The following is a 19,520-nucleotide window of genomic DNA, read 5'->3' on the forward strand; positions in this document are numbered from 1 at the left end:
ATGGGCCTGGACCTGTGAGCGCCGTCCTTTGCCTTAGTCTTCATAGATAAATAATGATGGGCCTGGACCTGTGAGCGCCGTCCTTTGCCTTACTCTTCATAGATAAATAATGATGGGCCTGGACCTGTGAGCGTCGTCCTTTGCCTTAGTCTTCATAGATAAATAATGATGGACCTGGACCCGTGAGCGCCGTCCTTTGCCTTACTCTTCATAGATAAATAATGATGGGCCTGGACCTGTGAGCGCCGTCCTTTGCCTTATTCTTCATAGATAAATAATGATGGGCCTGGACCTGTGAGCGCCGTCCTTTGCCTTAGTCTTCATAGATAAGTAATGATGGACCTGGACCCGTGAGCGCCGTCCTTTGCCTTACTCTTCATAGATAAATAATGATGGGCCTGGACCTGTGAGCGCCGTCCTTTGCCTTATTCTTCATAGATAAATAATGATGGGCCTGGACCTGTGAGCGCCGTCCTTTGCTTTATTCTTCATAGATAAATAATGATGGACCTGTGAGCGCCGTCCTTTGCCTTAGTCTTCATAGATAAATAATGATGGGCCTGGACCTGTAAGCGCCGTCCTTTGCCTTAGTCTTCATAGATAAATAATGATGGACCCGTGAGCGCCGTCCTTTGCCTTAGTCTTCATAGATAAATAATGATGGGCCTGGACCCGTGAGCGCCGTCCTTTGCCTTAGTCTTCATAGATAAACAATGATGGGCCTGGACCTGTGAGTGCCGTCCTTTGCCTTAGTCTTCATAGATAAATAATGATGGGCCTGGACCTGTAAGCGCCGTCCTTTGCCTTAGTCTTCATAGATAAATAATGATGGGCCTGGACCTGTGAGCGCCGTCCTTTGCCTTAGTCTTCATAGATAAATAATGATGGGCCTGGACCTGTGAGCGCCGTCCTTTGCTTTATTCTTCATAGATAAATAATGATGGACCTGTGAGCGCCGTCCTTTGCCTTAGTCTTCATAGATAAATAATGATGGGCATGGACCTGTGAGTGCCGTCCTTTGCCTTAGTCTTCATAGATAAATAATGATGGGCCTGGACCTGTGAGCGCCGTCCTTTGCCTTAGTCTTCATAGATAAATAATGATGGGCATAGACCTGGGAGTGCCGTCCTTTGCCTTATTCTTCATAGATAAATAATGATGGGCCTGGACCTGTGAGCGCCGTCCTTTGCTTTATTCTTCATAGATAAATAATGATGGACCTGTGAGCGCCGTCCTTTGCCTTAGTCTTCATAGATAAATAATGATGGGCCTGGACCTGTAAGCGCCGTCCTTTGCCTTAGTCTTCATAGATAAATAATGATGGGCCTGGACCTGTGAGCGCCGTCCTTTGCCTTAGTCTTCATAGATAAATAATGATGGGCCTGGACCTGTGAGCGCCATCCTTTGCCTTACTCTTCTTAGATAAATAATGATGGGCCTGGACCTGTGAGCGCCGTCCTTTGCCTTAGTCTTCATAGATAAATAATGATGGGCCTGCACCTATGAGCGCCGTCCTTTGCCTTAGTCTTCATAGATAAATAATGATGGGCCTGGACCTGTGAGCGCCGTCCTTTGCCTTATTCTTCATAGATAAATAATGATGGGCCTGGACCTGTGAGCGCCGTCCTTTGCCTTAGTCTTCATAGATAAGTAATGATGGACCTGGACCCGTGAGCGCCGTCCTTTGCCTTACTCTTCATAGATAAATAATGATGGACCTGGGCCTGTGAGCGCCGTCCTTTGCCTTAGTCTTCATAGATAAGTAATGATGGACCTGGACCCGTGAGCGCCGTCCTTTGCCTTACTCTTCATAGATAAATAATGATGGACCTGGACCTGTGAGCGCCGTCCTTTGCCTTAGTCTTCATAGATAAATAATGATGGGCCTGGACCTGTGAGCGTCGTCCTTTGCCTTACTCTTCATAGATAAATAATGATGGACCTGGGCCTGTGAGCGCCGTCCTTTGCCTTAGTCTTCATAGATAAATAATGATGGGCCTGGACCTGTGAGCGCCGTCCTTTGCCTTAGTCTTCATAGATAAATAATGATGGGCCTGGACCTGTGAGCGCCATCCTTTGCCTTAGTCTTCATAGATAAATAATGATGGGCCTGGACCTGTGAGCGCCGTCCTTTGCCTTAGTCTTCATAGATAAATAATGATGGGCCTGGACCTGTGAGCGCCGTCCTTTGCCTTACTCTTCATAGATAAATAATGATGGGCCTGGACCCGTGAGCGCCGTCCTTTGCCTTATTCTTCATAGATAAATAATGACGGACCTGGACCTGTGAGCGTCGTCCTTTGCCTTACTCTTCATAGATAAATAATGATGGGCCTGGACCTGTGAGCGCCGTCCTTTGCCTTAGTCTTCATAGATAAATAATGATGGGCCTGGACCTGTGAGCGCCGTCCTTTGCCTTAGTCTTCATAGATAAATAATGATGGACCTGTGAGTGCCGTCCTTTGCCTTATTCTTCATAGATAAATAATGATGGGCCTGGACCTGTGAGCGCCGTCCTTTGCCTTAGTCTTCATATATAAGTAATGATGGACCTGGACCCGTGAGCGCCGTCCTTTGCCTTACTCTTCATAGATAAATAATGATGGGCCTGGACCTGTGAGCGCCGTCCTTTGCCTTATTCTTCATAGATAAATAATGATGGGCCTGGACCTGTGAGCGTCGTCCTTTGCCTTACTCTTCATAGATAAATAATGATGGGCCTGGACCTGTGAGCGCCGTCCTTTGCCTTAGTCTTCATAGATAAATAATGATGGGCCTGGACCTGTGAGCGCCGTCCTTTGCCTTAGTCTTCATAGATAAATAATGATGGACCTGGACCTGTGAGTGCCGTCCTTTGCCTTATTCTTCATAGATAAATAATGATGGGCCTGGACCTGTGAGCGCCGTCCTTTGCCTTAGTCTTCATAGATAAATAATGATGGGCCTGGACCTGTGAGCGCCGTCCTTTGCCTTACTCTTCATAGATAAATAATGATGGGCCTGGACCTGTGAGCGCCGTCCTTTGCCTTACTCTTCATAGATAAATAATGATGGGCCTGGACCTGTGAGCGCCGTCCTTTGCCTTATTCTTCATAGATAAATAATGATGGGCCTGGACCTGTGAGCGCCGTCCTTTGCCTTACTCTTCATAGATAAATAATGATGGGCCTGGACCTGTGAGCGCCGTCCTTTGCCTTAGTCTTCATAGATAAATAATGATGGGCCTGGACCTGTGAGCGCCGTCCTTTGCCTTAGTCTTCATAGATAAATAATGATGGACCTGTGAGCGCCGTCCTTTGCCTTACTCTTCATAGATAAATAATGATGGGCCTGGACCTGTGAGCGCCGTCCTTTGCCTTATTCTTCATAGATAAATAATGATGGACCTGTGAGCGCCGTCCTTTGCCTTATTCTTCATAGATAAATAATGATGGGCCTGGACCTGTGAGCGCCGTCCTTTGCCTTAGTCTTCATAGATAAATAATGATGGGCCTGGACCTGTGAGCGCCGTCCTTTGCCTTACTCTTCATAGATAAATAATGATGGGCCTGGACCTGTGAGCGCCGTCCTTTGCCTTAGTCTTCATAGATAAATAATGATGGGCCTGGACCTGTGAGCGCCATCCTTTGCCTTACTCTTCATAGATAAATAATGATGGGCCTGGACCTGTGAGCGCCGTCCTTTGCCTTAGTCTTCATAGATAAATAATGATGGACCTGTGAGTGCCGTCCTTTGCCTTATTCTTCATAGATAAATAATGATGGGCCTGGACCTGTGAGCGCCGTCCTTTGCCTTAGTCTTCATAGATAAATAATGATGGGCCTGGACCTGTGAGCGCCATCCTTTGCCTTAGTCTTCATAGATAAATAATGATGGGCCTGGACCTGTGAGCGCCGTCCTTTGCCTTAGTCTTCATAGATAAATAATGATGGGCCTGGACCTGTGAGCGCCGTCCTTTGCCTTACTCTTCATAGATAAATAATGATGGGCCTGGACCCGTGAGCGCCGTCCTTTGCCTTATTCTTCATAGATAAATAATGACGGACCTGGACCTGTGAGCGTCGTCCTTTGCCTTACTCTTCATAGATAAATAATGATGGGCCTGGACCTGTGAGCGCCGTCCTTTGCCTTAGTCTTCATAGATAAATAATGATGGGCCTGGACCTGTGAGCGCCGTCCTTTGCCTTAGTCTTCATAGATAAATAATGATGGACCTGTGAGTGCCGTCCTTTGCCTTATTCTTCATAGATAAATAATGATGGGCCTGGACCTGTGAGCGCCGTCCTTTGCCTTAGTCTTCATATATAAGTAATGATGGACCTGGACCCGTGAGCGCCGTCCTTTGCCTTACTCTTCATAGATAAATAATGATGGGCCTGGACCTGTGAGCGCCGTCCTTTGCCTTATTCTTCATAGATAAATAATGATGGGCCTGGACCTGTGAGCGTCGTCCTTTGCCTTACTCTTCATAGATAAATAATGATGGGCCTGGACCTGTGAGCGCCGTCCTTTGCCTTAGTCTTCATAGATAAATAATGATGGGCCTGGACCTGTGAGCGCCGTCCTTTGCCTTAGTCTTCATAGATAAATAATGATGGACCTGGACCTGTGAGTGCCGTCCTTTGCCTTATTCTTCATAGATAAATAATGATGGGCCTGGACCTGTGAGCGCCGTCCTTTGCCTTAGTCTTCATAGATAAATAATGATGGGCCTGGACCTGTGAGCGCCGTCCTTTGCCTTACTCTTCATAGATAAATAATGATGGGCCTGGACCTGTGAGCGCCGTCCTTTGCCTTACTCTTCATAGATAAATAATGATGGGCCTGGACCTGTGAGCGCCGTCCTTTGCCTTATTCTTCATAGATAAATAATGATGGGCCTGGACCTGTGAGCGCCGTCCTTTGCCTTACTCTTCATAGATAAATAATGATGGGCCTGGACCTGTGAGCGCCGTCCTTTGCCTTAGTCTTCATAGATAAATAATGATGGGCCTGGACCTGTGAGCGCCGTCCTTTGCCTTAGTCTTCATAGATAAATAATGATGGACCTGTGAGCGCCGTCCTTTGCCTTACTCTTCATAGATAAATAATGATGGGCCTGGACCTGTGAGCGCCGTCCTTTGCCTTATTCTTCATAGATAAATAATGATGGACCTGTGAGCGCCGTCCTTTGCCTTATTCTTCATAGATAAATAATGATGGGCCTGGACCTGTGAGCGCCGTCCTTTGCCTTAGTCTTCATAGATAAATAATGATGGGCCTGGACCTGTGAGCGCCGTCCTTTGCCTTACTCTTCATAGATAAATAATGATGGGCCTGGACCTGTGAGCGCCGTCCTTTGCCTTAGTCTTCATAGATAAATAATGATGGGCCTGGACCTGTGAGCGCCATCCTTTGCCTTACTCTTCATAGATAAATAATGATGGGCCTGGACCTGTGAGCGCCGTCCTTTGCCTTAGTCTTCATAGATAAATAATGATGGACCTGTGAGTGCCGTCCTTTGCCTTATTCTTCATAGATAAATAATGATGGGCCTGGACCTGTGAGCGCCGTCCTTTGCCTTAGTCTTCATATATAAGTAATGATGGACCTGGACCCGTGAGCGCCGTCCTTTGCCTTACTCTTCATAGATAAATAATGATGGGCCTGGACCTGTGAGCGCCGTCCTTTGCCTTATTCTTCATAGATAAATAATGATGGGCCTGGACCTGTGAGCGTCGTCCTTTGCCTTACTCTTCATAGATAAATAATGATGGGCCTGGACCTGTGAGCGCCGTCCTTTGCCTTAGTCTTCATAGATAAATAATGATGGGCCTGGACCTGTGAGCGCCGTCCTTTGCCTTAGTCTTCATAGATAAATAATGATGGGCCTGGACCTGTGAGCGCCATCCTTTGCCTTACTCTTCATAGATAAATAATGATGGGCCTGGACCTGTGAGCGCCGTCCTTTGCCTTACTCTTCATAGATAAATAATGATGGCCTGGACCTGGGAGTGTCGTCCTTTGCCTTAGTCTTCATAGATAAATAATGATGGACCTGGACCTGTGAGTGCCGTCCTTTGCCTTATTCTTCATAGATAAATAATGATGGGCCTGGACCTGTGAGCGCCGTCCTTTGCCTTAGTCTTCATAGATAAATAATGATGGGCCTGGACCTGTGAGCGCCGTCCTTTGCCTTACTCTTCATAGATAAATAATGATGGGCCTGGACCTGTGAGCGCCGTCCTTTGCCTTATTCTTCATAGATAAATAATGATGGGCCTGGACCTGTGAGCGCCGTCCTTTGCCTTACTCTTCATAGATAAATAATGATGGGCCTGGACCTGTGAGCGCCGTCCTTTGCCTTAGTCTTCATAGATAAATAATGATGGGCCTGGACCTGTGAGCGCCGTCCTTTGCCTTAGTCTTCATAGATAAATAATGATGGACCTGTGAGCGCCGTCCTTTGCCTTACTCTTCATAGATAAATAATGATGGGCCTGGACCTGTGAGCGCCGTCCTTTGCCTTAGTCTTCATAGATAAATAATGATAGACCTGTGAGCGCCGTCCTTTGCCTTATTCTTCATAGATAAATAATGATGGGCCTGGACCTATGAGCGCCGTCCTTTGCCTTACTCTTCATAGATAAATAATGATGGGCCTGGACCTGTGAGCGCCGTCCTTTGCCTTAGTCTTCATAGATAAATAATGATGGGCCTGGACCTGTGAGCGCCGTCCTTTGCCTTATTCTTCATAGATAAATAATGATGGGCCTGGACCTGTGAGCGCCGTCCTTTGCCTTAGTCTTCATAGATAAGTAATGATGGACCTGGACCCGTGAGCGCCGTCCTTTGCCTTACTCTTCATAGATAAATAATGATGGACCTGGGCCTGTGAGCGCCGTCCTTTGCCTTAGTCTTCATAGATAAGTAATGATGGACCTGGACCCGTGAGCGCCGTCCTTTGCCTTACTCTTCATAGATAAATAATGATGGACCTGGACCTGTGAGCGCCGTCCTTTGCCTTAGTCTTCATAGATAAATAATGATGGGCCTGGACCTGTGAGCGCCATCCTTTGCCTTACTCTTCATAGATAAATAATGATGGACCTGGGCCTGTGAGCGCCGTCCTTTGCCTTAGTCTTCATAGATAAATAATGATGGGCCTGGACCTGTGAGCGCCGTCCTTTGCCTTAGTCTTCATAGATAAATAATGATGGGCCTGGACCTGTGAGCGCCGTCCTTTGCCTTACTCTTCATAGATAAATAATGATGGGCCTGGACCTGTGAGCGCCGTCCTTTGCCTTAGTCTTCATAGATAAATAATGATGGACCTGGACCTGTGAGCGCCATCCTTTGCCTTAGTCTTCATAGATAAATAATGATGGACCTGGACCTGTGAGCGCCATCCTTTGCCTTATTCTTCATAGATAAATAATGATGGGCCTGGACCTGTGAGTGCCGTCCTTTGCCTTATTCTTCATAGATAAATAATGATGGGCCTGGACCTGTGAGCGCCGTCCTTTGCCTTAGTCTTCATAGATAAATAATGATGGACCTGTGAGCGCCGTCCTTTACCTTAGTCTTCATAGATAAATAATGATGGGCCTGGACCTGTGAGCGCCATCCTTTGCCTTAGTCTTCATAGATAAATAATGATGGGCCTGGACCTGTGAGCGCCGTTCTTTGCCTTACTCTTCATAGATAAATAATGATGGACCTGGACCTGTGAGCGCCGTCCTTTGCCTTATTCTTCATAGATAAATAATGATGGGCCTGGACCTGTGAGCGCCGTCCTTTTCCTTATTCTTCATAGATAAATAATGATGGGCCTGGACCTGTGAGCGCCGTCCTTTGCCTTAGTCTTCATAGATAAATAATGATGGGCCTGGACCTGTGAGCGTCGTCCTTTGCCTTATTCTTCATAGATAAATAATGATGGGCCTGGACCTGTGAGCGCCGTCCTTTGCCTTACTCTTCATAGATAAATAATGATGGGCCTGGACCTGTGAGCGCCGTCCTTTGCCTTACTCTTCATAGATAAACAATGATGGGCCTGGACCTGTGAGCGCCGTCCTTTGCCTTACTCTTCATAGATAAATAATGATGGGCCTGGACCTGTGAGCGCCGTCCTTTGCCTTACTCTTCATAGATAAATAATGATGGGCCTGGACCTGTGAGCGCCGTCCTTTGCCTTACTCTTCATAGATAAATAATGATGGGCCTGGACCTGTGAGCGCCGTCCTTTGCCTTAGTCTTCATAGATAAATAATGATGGGCCTGGACCTGTGAGCGCCGTCCTTTGCCTTAGTCTTCATAGATAAATAATGATGGACCTGTGAGCGCCGTCCTTTGCCTTAGTCTTCATAGATAAATAATGATGGACCTGTGAGTGCCGTCCTTTGCCTTAGTCTTCATAGATAAATAATGATGGACCTGTGAGCGCCGTCCTTTGCCTTACTCTTCATAGATAAATAATGATGGGCCTGGACCTGTGAGCGCCGTCCTTTACCTTAGTCTTCATAGATAAATAATGATGGGCCTGGACCTGTGAGCGCCGTCCTTTGCCTTAGTCTTCATAGATAAATAATGATGGGCCTGGACCTGTGAGCGCCGTCCTTTGCCTTACTCTTCATAGATAAATAATGATGGACCTGTGAGCGCCGTCCTTTGCCTTAGTCTTCATAGATAAATAATGATGGGCCTGGACCTGTGAGCGCCGTCCTTTGCCTTACTCTTCATAGATAAATTATGATGGGCCTGGACCTGTGAGCGCCGTCCTTTGCCTTATTCTTCATAGATAAATAATGATGGGCTCATATTTGGATTTCTTAAGGTCATTGAAGTAGGATTTTTTTATAATATCATGGATACAAAAATTATTCATGGTGGTTCGAGGCTTTATGAAGGTCTACGTACAAGTGCTATAAAATATCATATATTATACGCTGTCTACCAATAAGTATTTGGACACCTGTGGTCCGAGTGGCATGAGCGGCCATTACAGCCTCAACCGTCCGGGGCTTTCCACAAGTCCTTGTATGATGGCTAGTGGTATTGTATGCCATTCGACTTGGAGAAGACAGTTAAGTTCTTTCACCGATTTTGCACAACTGCTGCACCCCTTAGTTCGGCGATCCAACTCGTCGCAGAGGTGCTCGATAGGGCTCAATTCTGAGCTCTGGACAGGCCAGTCCAGTCGGTTAACCTGATTGTCACTGTACCAAGCCATGGTAGACCTCGCTACATGATACACAAATACAAATACAAATGTGCTTTATTAGCATGACTGAAGAAAAACATTTGGTGTTGCCCAAGCAGAGAATGGTTGGGGGTGAGGTAAGGGGGCAGGTGAGGGGTGTGTGGGTTGGGGGTTTGTTTGGGTGGGCGTGGGGTAGGCAATGGGGAGGCTTAAAGGTTTTTGGTTGGTGGGTTGGGGTCTCATCTTCTTCTTGTTTGGTGACAACTGGACACGTATTGGGCAGCGATCTCCACGGTCGTCTGCTCTTCTCCCAGTAGGATGTAGTTTCCTCTTCTCGTCTGCAGATGTGAAGTCTGGGATTTGTTATCTAAAATAGTGCAATAGGCATCGGCGTTGAGTTTACCATGCACTGGGACCAAGGGTCCCAGGGGTCCCAAGGGTCCCAGTCCATACCAGGAGAAACACCTCCAGACCATAACTCCAACTCTGCAGAACTTTACTGGGTGTCCAAATATTTATTGGTAGACCGTGTATATTATATTATAGATTATTCAGTAAGGTTTGAGCTCTTGATGTATTTGTAAACCGATCACAAGGCATGTAAAGGTTTCTAGTTGCTCCAAAGTAAGACCCATTCTACTCAATTAAATGGAAACTGTACACCCTAAGTAATTATTAATACTAGATTTAGTTTTGCTAACAACATTTGTCACCTACATGAAAAAATTTACTGCAACGGTGACAGTAATTGTACGGTCAGTGGTGAGGGGATCAGCAACCATTAAAGTAAGGGATACAGACGATATCTCAAGTTGTACCATGGCCTGCTTATACGTTATATACGGTCTGGTGAAGAAATATCTTTTAGAGTTCCACTTGGTTTTATAAGGACACTGTTCATATAGATACTTGAAAAGAATAGAATATTAAAGGGGATCTCTGGGCTATTATATTATTGTAATCGTCTCCTACTGACAGTATAGGACACAGACACCGGGACTCTCTGCAATGTGCGGGCACTCAGTATAGGGAGCTGAATACATACATAACATATAGCCAGAAGATCCCATATACAATTCTATATAGATCTCCATATCAGTGGAATATCATGTATAGAAGATGCCGTCACCCAATGTCACCCACCTGAACGAGTAAATCCATTCTCCACTGAGTCTACAGGAAATTTGGTTTTATAAGGACACTGTTCATACAGATACTTGAGAAGAATAGAATATTAAAGGGGATCTCTGGGCTATTATTGTAATTGTCTCCTACTGACAGTATAGGACACAGACACCGGGACTCTCTGCAATGTGCGGGCACTCAGTATAGGGAGCTGAATACATACATAACATATAGCCAGAAGATCCCATATATAATTCTATATAGATCTCCATATCAGTGGAATATCATGTATAGAAGACGCCGTCACCCGATGTCACCCACCTGTACGAGTAAATCCATTCTCCACTGAGTCTACAGGAAATTTAGTTTTATAAGCATGTACGACAGAGAAAAGTCCCTGATGGATAAGATCTCTGAAGAACAAACTTATAATAGCAGAAAATATTCAGAAAAGTAAATGAACCCCATAGAGAAAAGATCTAAAAATGGCAAAGACTGTAAAACTTCTCGGAAACAGTAAAATAAGAAAAAGTTTTTAGTGTTGTGTTTTTCATTTCAGACAAATTTATATCTGGTAAATTCTTATATCATTCTGGTCTCTTTAGCGCTTATTAACTCTTAACCACATTCAGATGGGCGGAACTTTTTATTTTCCCATCCATGTAACCTTAAGGATCAATATTTGATGTAAATATATTGTACAAGTTCTTACAAGTTTTGTGTCAAAATACAATTTTGCTGGCGAGAAAATCATCATTTAATCCACATACCAATTAGTTTTTTGGAGCACCCCAGATGTGGCCGCCCCTGTCACAGCACCCATTCTGTCTTGTGGTTGTCCCCCGGTGAATCCCGAGCATTGACATTGAGCGGTCCCATAATGCGCTGGTGCGTGTCGGCAAACAGAGGTGCTATTGTGTTTAGACTTCATATAAATAAGACTCTGGAGACAAATGGTCAAGAGAAGGAATTAAAGCAGCCAAAATGGCGCCCCCTCTATTCTCTGGGTCACTTCGACTCCATTGAAGATGGTTAGCGTTAATCCTTAAAACTCTGCAAAATTTAAAATTATTTCGATGATTTATAAATATTTCACTTTTGATTGTGTACAAGTTCAGCCATTGCAGGGTCAGGCCATTGTTCTGCTTCACAACAGGACATATTTTCAGGTTTTTAGTTCATGGTCTTTATATTTATATAATATTTTTTCATTTGGGTTATTCAAATCATTCTTGTTTTCGGAATACATAAATCTTTTTTTATTTTTTTTTTTGTCTTTTTTCAATTTCATTTGACACATTATGTTCTCGCTAATCTTTTTTTTGCTGAAATACGGCTTCCTAGTACACAGTGCAGAGCTGATCCTCTAGAATCTTCTAGATAGTGTGAAGATACACCGGCTTTATCATCCAGCATCAGCCATTGTATTATCTCTGGCATCTTATCAGACGGCTTGCTAAATTTGCACTGTTGACTATTAGTAAGTCTGGGCCATTGAGGGCAGTGTATAGAGCACTTGGGAGGGCTTGGATTGTAATATAGCATCCCTGCCTTCTCTTTGGGGAGTCCGTCTGTCACTGGCAGTCCTGCTCCCATTCCTGGAGTTGTAAACTCTTCAAGAATGTACAAGTATATCTGTAACATCTCTGCCTGTTCAGGTCTCTGTGCCATCCTCTGCCGGCGTGCTGCGGTGTGCAGTTTGATAATTTGCTTAGAGTTTTTAATTGCACTGTGTGAACACGGCTCTAGTTCTGTAATTGAATTTGCACCACACCCGTCGTCTGCCCTTGTTGCCTCATGCTTGCTGGCTTCTCTTGCTGTTAATTTACTTGTATTCTTATCCTTGACCTCTGGCTTCCCTACTGACTATTCTTTTGGACTCTGATTTGGCTCTGCGTTGCTCGACTGTTACCGTACCCTTGGCTAGCTGACCTCCCTTTGTTGTTTTTCGTCTTGTCTGCGTTTTGTGTATCACCTATACAGGAAGGGATTGTCTTTGAGTTGCCGCCTATCACATAGGATAGGGCCTGGCAATAGGAAGGGACAGTGGGGGGCTTCAGCTTAGGGCTCACTGCCCCTTGTGCCCCTTCCTCCAGGGTTCTCCAGCATTTTCTGGGGAATTGTCATCTAGCAATTCCCTAACAATATCCTTACAAAGTGGAGGTCTATTGTTGATAGGGCAGTTGGAAAGCGGTTAAATAAATTTATATTAATAGAAACGTCTTTAAACAATACAAAGGTTCTTTAGAATGAAAACACAATGCAATTCTGTCCTAGGAGTCTTTCTACTATGGAAGACAATGGTGGCTCTTGGAGTGATGATATGGGTGGTACACGAAGCAGTGTCTACTGGTCTGAACTAAACACTATATCAAGATCTGCAGGTCAGAATTTTTGAGTGTAAAAATTGCAAATGCAAATTTCAAAATTAGGAACCTTTTGATCTTGTTGGTACAAAACTATCACCACATTTTACATTTTTACTCCACTCACTCTGCTTTTCAGATGTCGGAGAAGGTCGGTGTGGTAAGTCTATGGGGCTGCTTTATACTAGATTTATCAAATCCAATTAAATAAAAAACTGTCCCAATCTCACTCCAGTAAGGGAATGGCATAGAAGGTGGAGTAACATCACAAGGCAGGACGTCTTACACTTAGGAGGTGCCCCAAATGTATCAAATATCAGAGGAAACTATGGAAACACCAGAAATATTGACTTCTCCTCTCGCACTAAATCTCCCCTCTGTGAGCCAACATTCAATATGGCAGATTTATCAAGACCGAGCCAGAATGGAAATCTTCGCCAGATAGGAATTGGTGTAGACTTCCATTATAATGAATCTATTGGGCCAAGGCGCCCCCAACGTGGGCTGACCCTGCTCTGCCCACATTCGCACAAGGCGCAGATCAGGCTTCCGGGGTAAGAAAGGACCTTGCACCAAATGTGCGCCACAATATCATCCTTCTACGCCACTACTGATGTAGAGGGACTGATGAATTCCCCCATTATGCATATTGGGTACAACTTTATAGGGCAGATGATGGAACTACTAAATTACTATTACAAACTCCGTTTATCAGAACTACTAAATTAAATCTGACCATTGCCAGATCCCTCCAAACTACTAAGAAAATAAATTCTACTAAACCTCAAACTTGTAGAACTATTTGCCCACATTTTCTATATTTCACCCTAAATTACATGTTTCCCCTACATTTCGTATTCTGCCTCGTATTCCTCACCACAGACTGGTCAGAGAAGGGGCTTTTGTTATTTCAGAGAATATCATTCATTTTTCAATTTCTCTTGAATTACAAAATATTTCTATCAAACCCAAAGAGGAATTGGAAGATTTCCCATGAGCGGGTCTCTAACGATTCCTCTCACAGTCTAATAGGGACTCGGGAGTGAAGATCCTCAGAGACCATTGTTAGAAATCTTCACCGCTAACAAGTCAGACGTATCTATTAGATGTTAGTACTAATGAGTCCCTGACGGGACAATATTGGAATCATAGCTACAGAATATTAGATTATTCATGTAAATGAAATATAGCGAGGTGAAAAATGGCAGCTACCAGCGAAATCTATGAACTATGGCGAACTCTGGCGATATGGTGACAGCGGGGCGCATGAGATGATTTCTTATTCGGTAGTACGTTTGTAAATAATAATAATAATAATAATGGGGTCCTGCATGCAATAGTTCACAATCGATGAGGGAAAAGAGTGAACAAAAGCTAGACATTTACGTCTTAGGCCTTATGCACATGGCTATGGCAGAGAATCATGGCCATTATAGAATCCAGCATTTCTAACTTCTTCCCATGGGGGCATTATTTGATTTTAGTTTTTGACTCCCCCACCTTCCAAACCCTATAACTTTTTTATTCTTCCTTTCACAGAGCCATACGAGGGCTTAATGTTTGCAGGACAAATTTTTCTTCATCATGCTACCGTTTAATATTTGTTACAATGTACAGGGAAATTAAAAAAGAATTCAGAATGGGGTGGAAATGGAAAAAAAACGCATTTGGGCAACCTTCTTACAGGCCTTGTTTTTAAGGCACTCAATGTACAGCCATAATGACATGTCACCTGTATTTTATAGGTCGATACGATTCTGGGGGTCCTAAATTTGTATAGTGTCAGGGTCTGGGGTTTCTAGGTGGGGTATATACAGTCCTATGAAAAAGTTAGTGCCCCCCTATTAATCTTAATCATTGTTAGGTGTAAATATTTTGGTGTTTGCCATGTCAGTCTGCTCTATCTAATAACTGATGGACACAGTAATATTTCAGGATTGGAATGAGGTTTATTGTACTAACAGAAAATGTGCAATATGCATTACACCAAAATGTGACCGGTGCAAAAGTCTGGGCCCCCCAACAGAAAAGTGCCAGTAATATTTAGTAGCTCCTCCTCCTTTTGCCTCTAGTCGCTCCCTGGAGCTGTTAATCAGTTCCTGGATCCTGATGAAGGGATTTTGGACCATTCCTCTTTACAATTCGCATTCAGTTCAGTTTGATGGTGGCCGAGCATGGACAGCCCACTCTCAAATGATCTGAAAACAAAGATTGTTCCACATAGTTGTTCAGGGGAAGGATACAAAAAGTTGTCTCCGAGATTTCACCTGTCAGTTTCCACTGTGAGGAACATAGTAAGGAGATGGAAGACCACAGGGACAGTTCTTGTTAAGCCCAGAAGTGGCAGGCCAAGAAAAATATCAGAAAGTCGCCCCTCAATATTCGACTACTTGAATCGAATATCGAACCCTATTATAGTCTATGGGGGGAAAATGCTCGTTTTAGGGGTAGGCAACATTCGATCAAATTATACTTACCAAGTCCACGAGTGAGGGTCAGGCTGGATCCTCCGAGCAGTCTTCTCCGTGCAGTGTCCCCGCTGCGTCTTCCTGCTATGAAGTCACTATGCCAGGCATCGGGCCTGGGCAGAGCCGACTGCGCATGCCCGCACTACAAGAAAATGGCCGCTTACAGTCAAAGCGGTCATTTTCTTGTAGCGCGGGCATGCGCAGTCGGCTCTGCCCAGGCCTAATGCCTGGCAGAGTGAATAAAGAGCCAGAAGACACCGCGGGGACGCTGCGCGGAGAAGACTTCTAAAGGTAGGAGAAGAACCAGCGTTGATTGGCCGACTGTATAGCATTTGGCCAATCAACGCTGGTTCTGCATCAAATTTTTCCATTCAAATAGTGAGTGGTACTCAATCGAATACTACTCGCTCATCTCTAATCACATATCTTTTTTTCATGGTCGTGTGAATAAGCTCTTATACAATGACTAACACTAGTTTCACACCTGCGTTCAGGTTTCCCTTTGGGGGGTCCGCTTGGGGACCCCCCCCCCCGAACATAAACCTAATCTGCTTAAAAAGCGATTACCCACGGAAACCCGCGAACCCCATAGACTATAATGGGGTCCATTGGGATTACATCCGAAAAGGAACAAAAATGCAAAGAGAAAAATGCTGCATGCATGAACGGAGAGCCAACACTGGTGTGAACCCAACCTAAGCCATCTTATACAGAATAGTGTATTTTCAGTCATAATGACTGTGTCAGGTTCTGAAGAATTATGTATATGGGACAAAATGGAGCCAATTTATAGAATGTGATATGTCTGCCTAAAAAGGTGTTGCAAAGATGTTGCAGGGTAGCACATTCCAGAGAACTGGTGCAGCACAAGAGATGTCTTGGAAATCGAAGAGGTTCAGGTTATGAAGGAGGTTGGCCTTAAATTATTGAAAGAGTATAGAACAAGGGTAGATGAATATATAGGGTAGTACAATACAGAAGAGGGTTTTGTGGGGGAGTGCAATATGTTTTAATTGAATTCCATGCATGGATATCGGCACACAGATAGCAGTGTATCAGTTAAAGGGGCTTTTCAGGTTAAAAACATTGATGATCTATCCTAAAGAGAGGTCATTAATATCGGATTGGTGGGTGTCAGACCCCGAGACCCCACAATACTGCTTTTCTCAATAGTTAATAAACATAGAATGGACCAGCGCCGTTCTCTGTCTAGTGGCTGAACTGAGCCATTGCACTTTAGTTCCCATTCAGGTGAATGAGCTGATCTACAGTAACCTGTACTAAACACTTTACCAAAAACAGAGTTTTCTGCTTCCTTCTCCATTCTCTGAGAACAGCTGATTGGCGGGGGTGCCAGGTGTTGGACCCCCACCAATGTGATATTGATGATTGGGATTCAGCGATCATGCTATACTTGAGTTTGGGGTTGCAAGAAGAAGAAGAAGACCTGAGAAGGCACAGACTTCAAGGCTCGACTTTAGCAGGGCAGACTTCAAGAGCCTGAAGGCAAGGGTTAGCAGAATTCCATGGTGCAAAATTCTTAAGCACAAAAATGCACATGAAGGGTGGGAAATCTTCCGTAGGGAAATCATTAAAGCACAGGAACTAACAATACCTAGAAGGAAGAAAAATGGGAAGCACCTAAAAATATCAGGATGGATGACCAAAAAATTACATAACCTGCTAAAAAGGAAAAAGGAAACCTACAAAAAGTGGAAGATGGGAAGTATACCTAAGGAAGAGTACACAGCAGTCTGCAGACTCTGCAAGACAAGCATCAAAGGAGCTAAGGCTGAACACGAATTGAAGCTTGCAAAAGAGGCAAAGAGTAAGGTAAAAGGATTTTGGGGATATGTTAAAAGCAAAAGAAAAGTGAAGGAGACCATTGGAGTCCTGAAGAATGACAAAGGAGAAACAGTTAACATGGTGGAACAGCAGGTGGAGCTACTAAATTCATATTTTGTATCCGTCTTCTCCCAAGAAACGAATGGAAATATCGACATTAATGGTGATGGAGATGAGGGGAAGGAGGACTCCAAGCTGACAATAAGCGAAGGTCTGGTAAGAGAGCACTTAGCCAAGTTACAGGAAACCAAGTCCCCAGGACCAGATGATTTACACCCTAGAGTCCTGAAAGAGATAGCAGAGGAAATAACAGAACCCCTTGCTATAATCTTCGGTAAGTCATGGGAAACAGGAGTGGTCCCTTTAGATTGGAAAAGGGCAAATGTTGTCCCCATCTACAAAAAGGGGAAAAGGGACGATCCAGGAAATTACAGGCCGGTAAGTCTGACCTCGATAGCAGGAAAAATCTTTGAGCAAATTGTCGAACATTTACTTCGGTACCTGGATGGGAAGGCATTAATTAACCAGAGCCAGCACGGCTTTATGACCAATAAATCTTGTCAGACTAACCTGATTTCCTTCTACAACAAAATCACTGAATGGTTGGACCAAGGGAATGCCGTGGACATAGTATATCTTGACTTCAGTAAGGCATTTGATAAAGTATCACATAACCTTCTTATTGAAAAAATGATTAAGTATGGCTTTGACAAAAAATCAGTTCGGTGGATTCACAACTGGCTTAATGATCGGGCACAACGAGTAATACTAAATGGCTACACATCCAACTGGAAGAAAGTCAAAAGCGGGGTGCCGCAGGGCTCTGTTCTGGGCCCAGTACTGTTTAATATCTCTATAAATGATCTGGACGATGGAATTATTGGGGAACTCATAAAATTTGCAGATGATACGAAGATAGGAGGAATAGCCAACACTAGAGAGGAGAGAGAGTGTATTCAAAAGGACTTAGACACACTGGAACAATGGGCTGAGGCCAACAAAATGGGATTTAACAGGGACAAATGCAAAGTTCTACATCTGGGTAACAGAAATGTAAAAAACATATATAGTATGGGAGGAATAGAACTAAGTGATAGCATAGGGGAAAAGGACCTGGGCATAATAGTAGATCACAAATTCAACATGAGCCAACAGTGCGGTGCTGCTGCAAAAAAGGCGAATACAATTCTGGGATGTATTAAGACAAGCATTGAATCTAGATGAAGAGAGGTCATTATTCCGCTGTACTCTTCCCTGGTCAGACCACACCTGGAATACTGTGTACAGTTCTGGGCGCCTCAATTCAAGAAAGACATCGATATATTGGAGCAAGTCCAGAGAAGAGCAACCAAAATGGTGGAAGGTCTGCAAACCATGTCCTATGAGGAGCGGCTAAAAGAACTGGGATTGTTTAGTTTGCAGAAGAGAAGGCTGAGGGGAGATTTAATAGCAGTCTACAAATATCTGAAAGGTAGTCACAGTGCAGAGGGATCTCCCCTATTTTCATTAGCACAAGGAAGTACAAGAAGCAATGGGATGAAACGAAAGGGAAAGAGATACAGATTAGACATTAGGAAAAACTTTCTGACAGTGAGGGGAGTGAGAGAGTGGAATAGGCTGCCACGGGAGGTGGTGGGCGCTCCATCAATGGAAATCTTCAAGCGGAATCTGGAGAAACATATAGCTGGGATGATTTAGGAAAACCTGCACTCGCAGGGGGTTGGACCCGATGGCCCTTCAGGTCCCTTCCAACTCTACCAAAAAGAAAAAAAAAAAAATCTATCCTTAGGGCATAGAAGATCCATAAGAAGAGCCTGTATGCTGTATTTAGGACAGATTATAAAATATAAAAAACAAAAAAACTTTGCAAGTCTTCAGTAGGTGATACCTTTTTTAATGGCTAACTCATAATGATGACAGAATATAACGTTTCGAAGCTTCCTCTGAGCTTCTTCTTCAGATTATAGGGAATGAGTGTGACGTGGGGAAGACAGATCAGTAATGAGTTACACTATGCGATCAAAAGTATCCAGACACCTGGCTGAAAATGACTTAGGGTGCGTTCACACAATGTAAAATGGAGCACAAGCTGGCACGTATACGCGTGTCAGCATTTTGCGCACTTAAAAAGATCCCATTGATTTCAATGGGAGTTGTGAGCGTATACGCCGCGTTATTTTGCGCCAGTAATTTTGCGGCCGCTTTAAAAAGCAGTGTTTTTGGCACTTGGAGTGAGTAGAGCCTTTAAAAAACAGTGTTTTTGGCCTTTGGGGTGACTAGCGCCTTGTAGCAGCAGAGTTTTATTTTTTGGCCCTTGGGGTGAGCCCTAAAAAATTATTTTGCAGGCCCTTGGGCTGGAGCCCTAAAAAATTGAGTTGCAACCCCCTGGGGGTATACATGAAAAAAAAAAAAAAATTAAAAAAATAATAATTTTATTATCACATTCAGGAGTAGGGGCTGGGGTTGTAGGAGGAGGAGGAGTATGAGGAAGCCCCTCTCCAGTACCTGGACTGTGGGGTGGATATACAGCTGGGT

General features: G+C 44.2%; 1 pseudogene; it reads right to left on the reverse strand.

Annotated features, from left to right (window-relative positions):
* Positions 1-19,520, reverse strand: part of LOC142185614 (olfactory receptor 8D1-like) — a 33,060-nt pseudogene that overhangs the window by 10,664 nt on the left and 2,876 nt on the right.

This window comes from Leptodactylus fuscus, chromosome 11 (assembly GCF_031893055.1).
Source record: "Leptodactylus fuscus isolate aLepFus1 chromosome 11, aLepFus1.hap2, whole genome shotgun sequence".
Classification (NCBI taxonomy): Eukaryota; Metazoa; Chordata; class Amphibia; order Anura; family Leptodactylidae; genus Leptodactylus; species Leptodactylus fuscus.